Source organism: Nuphar pumila, chromosome 5, assembly GCF_984573655.1.
Source record: "Nuphar pumila chromosome 5, dmNupPumi1.hap1.1, whole genome shotgun sequence".
Taxonomy (NCBI): domain Eukaryota; kingdom Viridiplantae; phylum Streptophyta; class Magnoliopsida; order Nymphaeales; family Nymphaeaceae; genus Nuphar; species Nuphar pumila.
This window is the reverse complement of record NC_143253.1, coordinates 123,705,763-123,712,775: the sequence shown is the minus strand read 5'-3', so window position 1 is coordinate 123,712,775 and position 7,013 is coordinate 123,705,763.

Here is a 7,013-nt window from a genome sequence, read left to right as displayed (position 1 = left end):
TGATCGGTGATGTGCAATGGTAGCATGGAATGCAATAGGCAACAATATTGTCATTAGTGCATCATTGTATGGCGGCACAGACATAAAGCGTTGTTTGGTTAGGCAGTACCAGCAGATCAGAGGATGTTTCCTTTAAAGAGTTGGTTAAGGACCTCTCGGCTTGAAGAAGGTCTCACACATAGTGGTTGGACGCATGGGGGTGCTTGTGGGTTAGGGTTAATTCTCTCAGGGATTACATTAGGTGATTCCAACCGAGTATGGTGACTTGGGCCTAGGCGAGTGAATGCCTAAGCATCGAAGAATGAGTATGGGTGGTGCTCTTCGCTATGATGTTCAATCATCAACTGGTCTTCAAATTGGGGGTTGCAAGGTCTTATTCCTTTAGTGGCGATGTTTGGTTGCAGCGTGCACAGAGTCGCAATACGCTCAATGGCTCTCAAGGCTAAGGCGAGTTTGTGCCCTTGTCGAAAGTAATAGTTGGTATGGAATGGTTATGCACTAAGTGGCATGGACTAGATGAATTTCACATTTGAAGATGTGTTTGATTAGCTTTCGCTAGGCAGCTGCGTATAAGGTGGTGTGCAGGGTCAATGAAAGGATTCAACACATAAAAAAGTGTTTGTGTGCAGCCTTTGGCCGCTAGGCTAACGAGACTGGGCTGTCTGGCACCATCGCTGGTTTGCAAAAGATTTTATGCCCATGACAAAGTGATAGGATGCTTGCAGCAGTAAGGAAGGACCGTTGCGCTGCATTGGCCTATTGAAGAAGTAGGTCCGTGATAAATTGACATCATAGCAGAAAGATTCACGAAGACCTTATTGTTCATAGAGTGTGACAGTAAAGATAACAGTGATGGTTTATCCTAGTTACGTAAATTTATGCAACTAAAGTTGTTGACCAAGCATAGAAGCAAGATGTTGGTAGGGTGGTATGGGTCATCTTGTTGATGATAATCAAAAGTGTAAGGTTATTGTTCAGCTGACTAAGGGAACATAGATAAGCCAAAGATTCTTACTAATTGTGCATTAGGCTTGCAGGTGGAGTGTGATGTTTGCCTTGTGCATGCAGAGAATGCACATTGGATTTAGCTGAATAGATTTGCACCTTTGGGTATGAGAGATTAAACTAAACTTTTATATTCTCTCCTAAAATTGTGGGTTAGCGGAGTGCTCATCTCGAGCAGAATGTTCATTGTTTTGGTCTCTTGACTTGGTAGTTCCTCTGTGTGCGAAAAAAGTTGTTGTTCATGGCTCATCGGTTTAGTTTCTAGGAGAACATTTTGCTGGCTCCAGATGAGAGTTGCAGCGTGCTGGCTCTGGATGAGAGTTATAGTGTTGGGCATGTTACCCCTTGTAAGGACAAGTGTTAAGAAATATGCTTTGAAGGACTACTTTGGGGTGATACGAAAGTAAGCATCTCCCACTTAAAGATTAGTTTGGACTGTTGGAAAATCACAAGTTGGTGTCTTAAGGGAGTTGATATCTCTGCGGCATGCGTTGGTGGTTGTCCTTTTCTATGAGGACCACAAAGAGATTAGAATTGCCCTGACTGGGGTTGGAAGGTATCCCAGTAATGAGCATAAAGATGGCAAGTTTGTCGTGCGGGCAAGAATGACCCGCTTGTGTATAAGACTGCACTGGGGTCCTGATGTAGAGCATACAGATCATCAATTCAGTAAAGATGAGTTGGATCCAAATCCAACTCACCATACTTGATCCAGGATGTGATACCTCGCAGATCCAATGACATGCAGGACTATCTGAGTCCAATTGGCTCTCTGAGAAACAAAATCCATTTTTTATTATCGTATTTTAATTTCTAAAATGTTTGCTTTTATCTTCTCAGAAATTGCATTTTTATTTTTTATTCCATTTTGTCAAGCTAAGGAATCAATTTTGGTATTTTTCTTTATTTGTTTTTTTATTTTTAGGTGCCAAATTCTACGGACCCGGATAGTTTTAGTGCTCCGTAGGATCTCTTTTGTTGCATTAGAGGGTGTACGGGGTTATCGAGTAGATTTTTTTATTTTTCTCAATTTTATTTTAATCTAAAAATTATTTTGATTTCTTTTTGTGATTTATTTGAATCATTGGATCTTTCCCAAGATCCAATACCTCAAATCTGGGTCTATATTGGTACCCTCATAGCTGGTCAAATATAGACTTGGTCAATTAACTTTTAAATGGGTTTTGACCAGCCATGTCATTCAACATTCATTGGGCGTAAAAAAGGTGCCACCCAACTGCACCTATCCTATCAGTTGGTGTGTAGCATGATTGGGTCAACTTGAGGTGCAATGAGAGCTAGAACTTGTTTGAATTAAGCTCTCTCATTGGTCTCAAGGGAGACTGCCCTCATTGGCCTCAAGGGATGTTGTCTATCACGTGGCCAATGAGAGAACTTGCTCTCTTTGTGCCCCTTAAATTTCAGTATGAAAGTTGGTAATGAGTCTTTATCTATTCTACAAAAAAAACAAAAATTTCTTGAAAAATGAGGAAGAGAAACCACCATGAGGGTGATGAGAGGGAAAATGTGAGCTTCATTGGAGGCTGGCTTGTTTTGTTTTGAAGAAAAAAATTCTGGAAAGTAAAAGAAGAGGTGAAGAATGGTTTTGGTGTAGAGTGTTTTCAAGATAAAAGAATTCAGCTGGAGGCTGATTCGTTTTTGTGCTTGCTGGTTCAAGTGGTCATCCAGAGTATTCCTCCTTGTGTTGTTGTGTTGTTGTTGGAAGGCTGCTCAAGAAGTTCCATTATGTTGTGTTGCTACTGAAGATTGAGTTCTTGCTGGATTAAACAATAGATACACTTTTTGTTTTCCTATTTAGCATTTTCCTGAAATTTTATGACAACAAGTTGATGATTTGTGATATCTTGTTAATATGGACTCTGTGGAACTTTTGGAACCATTGTTGATTGAGTTTGAGTTGGAATAGAATTTCTTAACTTGTTATTTCACTTGTCAGAATTGCATTTTTACCAAATCTAAAAGTATATTTTTAAGATTCGGGTTTATGTTTTAGTCAGATGACTGTGACTAAAATCTTCTTACAGAGTTTGGCAATTTGTTTGGTTCTCCTAAATGGTTGAACAAAAAATTACGAACTTTGGCTTGTTGAAAAGCTGACATCCAACCCGTCAACTTTAATGTTTAGCATTTTGTCTAAATCCAATTCATGAAGCATCTAAAAAACTTGGTAAATTCTGTTGCTTGAATGAGACTTGCATGATTGCCTGTTATATCCATTTCCTAACAGACTTTGGTATTTTGCTTTGTTCTCTCAAACGGCTAAACAAAAAGTTTTGAATCTTAGCTTGTTGGAAATCTAACATCCGGCTCTCCAACTTTCATGTTTATCATTTGTTCTGAATCCATTTATTTGCTAGTCTAAAATGTATGGCAATCTCTATTACTTGAGTGATATCTAAGTTTCAGGTTTGCATTTTATATTTCCTGATAGTGTTCAGTGTTTGAATTATATATTGCTCAATATTGATGTATTTGTCAATCTGATTGATGTTTTGAAAATATAACATCTTAATTAACAACTTTTATGTTATAAGAATTTGTTGAATCGTTCATTTACTACCTCAAAAACTTGCTTGTTTTCTGCATGATTAAATCTCAAATCGTTTTCTCGAGTAGTTTGGCTGTGAAAATACACCAATGTATTTTGATCATAACTCTTTGTTTTAATCCAAAAATTCCAAATTTTAGTTCATTGGAAATATAACACAATACTGAACAACTTTGTTGTTTTGGGTTTTTTCAAACTTAGATGTCTGAGGGTCCGAAAACTCTCTCAAAATCGACAACCTGTCTCTTGGCTTGACCATAGTGACCTGACTGTTTAGTCCGGTAAATTTATAATATTTTGAACATCATAGATCCAAAATCTGTGTTCTCAGGTCCATTGAAAATGTGTGCTTGTTATGCATTTTTTTCGTGTTTGCACCAATGTCGAAATAGAGTGCTCCTGCTTATAATAGGAGATCGTTTGAGTCCTATTCGAACTCTACTGTTAAAACATTAAGCTTTCGTGCATGGAGATCCATTGGGATCTCGGATTGTGGATCGACTTCTTCGCCGACTTTGCATCATATTTGGTATCTGAGTCGATATTCGTTTGCATAGGTATATCATCTTTAGTTGATCTCGTATATTAGTTAATTTTATTTTCTAAAAGAACAAAAAAAATATTAGTAGTAATTATAGTTTAGTTTAGAGTCTTATCACTTTCGCATCGTACACGTGGAGTGTACTCATGTTTGCTAGGTCGACCCTTGCATGGTTGACTTCACATCAGGTCCTACGAGAAAGAATGCTCAATGTTGATAGAGTAGAAGATCGTTGTCTAAGTGATTGGAGGCGCATTGAGGAATGAGACTTAGCGTGTTAAAGGTTGTGACGATAGTGGATAAAAACCAGAACAAGTTGAGTAGGGTAAAGAATAAAACTAAATCAAAGATAAGTATAAAGAGAAACTGACATATCAATCAAGACTGTGTTCTTACCAGCATCGACGTTATCAAGAATGATAATAGTTTGGGTGGAGAAGAATGTTCGAGACCGAGCCTTCAGAACGGGGCAGTTACAGTGCAGAGCTCTACCGAGTAAAAAATGCATCAAGTGTAGGAATGCGTGGTGTTCGTTGACTTAATCTATGATATGCGGTGGTGCATTATTGTATGTCAACACAGACGTGGAGTGTTGTTTGGTCAAGCAGTGCCAACAGATCAGAGAATGTTGCCTTTGAAGATTTGGTTAAGGACCTCTCGGCTTGCAAGAGGTCTCACACGTAACAGTTGGATGCACGAAGGTGCGTATGGTTAGGGTTAATTCCCCAAGAGATCACATTAGGTGATTCCAATCGAGTATGATGACTCATGGATAGTCGAGTGAATGCCTAGGCGCTGAAGAATGAGTATAGGTGATACTCTTCGCTATGATGTTTAATCATCAACTAGTCTTCGGACTGGGGGCCGCAAGGCCTTTTTTCTTCAGTGGCGAGGTTTGGTTGTAGTGTGTGCATGGAGTCACAATAATCCTTAGCTCACATGGCAAAGGCGAGTTTTTGCCCTTGTCGGAAGTGATAGCTAGTATGAGATAGCTATGTACTAAGTGACATGGGCTAGATGAAATTCGCATTTGAAGATGCGCTTGATCAACTTTCGCTAGATAGCTACACACAAGGTGGTGTGCAAAACTAATAAAATGATTCAACACATAGAAAAGTGTTAGTGCACAGTCTTTGGCCGCTAGGCTGGGAAGACTGGACAGTCTGGCTCCATCACGGGTTTGCAAAAGATTCTATGCCCGTGACAAAGCGACATGAAGGCTTGCGACGGTAAGGAAGGATTGTCGCATCGCACTGGCCTATTGAAGAAGTAAGCCTGTAACAACATACATAATATATTTATTTTTTTCTAGGAGAAAACCACCTCACACACTGGCAATTTCATTGACATAAAAAACTTGAGCCATCTTTACCTATTAAGTACACTCGGCTTGTGTCAAGAGATGCACACCCATGGGTTTTGAACTCGTGACATTTTCTTAACTTGACACCCTTCACAAGTCATCCCTACTAGATGAACAGAGCCCTCATGAGCAATTGTTCGTATAGTTATAACCAATATATTCACATATTTTGAAAAGATCTGCTAGTTCTTACTACTTGTCATGATATTAGTGAACACGTAATTCTCGTGTAAAATATATTCTTGCATGCAATTATTCTCATATTTTCGTTTTTGTTATATATATAAAAGCCTTTTCTAAGGTGCTATACTGACTTAGAGTTTAGAGTATTTATACGCATTATAAAAAAATAAATTAACATATTATATTTTAGTGATTTTAGCATTTTAATTAATTTTGAAAATAAAAAGCACTGCAGTGTTCAAGGCTGTTTATTTTCGGGGTGTATATGATACATGTAAGGGCCTGTTTGGGATCGGTAGCTGGGATGAGCGTTTATGGAGTTTATGCATTTGAGGAAGTGGCAGCTGCTAGCTCCCGAATCCATCCTTTAGTGTAAATACAAAGGAGAAAGGGCCTCACTTTCCATCCCTGATGAATTGTGCATGATTCAGATTGGTTAGGTCGGATGCATAATGTGCCTGTTTGGATATGCGTATATACCTTCTTAAGCATCCTACAGTCTCTCTCCTACTCTTGAATTACCTCATTTATTTTTCAGACCAATCTGCTTAGATTCAGCAAGAAGGACTTCTTTAAATTATTTATTTATAACATGAAAAAATTGCACCCAGGACGAAAACCTGATCAGTCTGGCTCAAACTGCCATACCTAGCCAGTGTCAAGTCAAGAACTATGCTGTGCTCGAAAGTACTAATAACCATCTTTTCTTTTTCAGATAACCAGAGAAAACCATGCCACTCAGTCCCTCACTTATGGGTGTAAAAACCCTAGAGGTCACCTAGCTTTGGTTCGAGACAAGGGACCATACCCATGGGTTTTGAACTCATGAAGTTCTTTCAGCTTGGGATGTTCACAGCCACTTAGGGGTATTAACCTGGTTTGAACCCGAGTGGATCCGAAAATAGGTCTGCAAACAGATCAGATATGGTCAAATATACCATCCGAGTCTGACAAGTTATTTTCAGATTTAAATCCTTTAAATAGAATCTGAAAGTGCATTCAGATATGTTTAGTTGGATTACTTTCAAATTTGAGTCAGATTTGGATCCATATTTTAAGTCGGGTATAGAATTGATTCAAATCACAATCCGATCCGATTGCAATTTTTTTCATGTAAATAGCTAATTTTGGTTTTATATCTTCCAGATCCAGTATTACCACATATATCTTCTCCATTCCTTTTCATGAGATAAATCGTGACTTCATGCGCAATATTCAAAAGAAAGAAATTGCAGAGGCTTTAAAGAAAATGAAATCAAGAAGGACAGTTGGCCCAGATAGTATACCTATCGAAGCTTAGAAATGCTTGGGAGAGAAAGGTCTAGAATGGTTGACAAATCTTTTTAACTTGA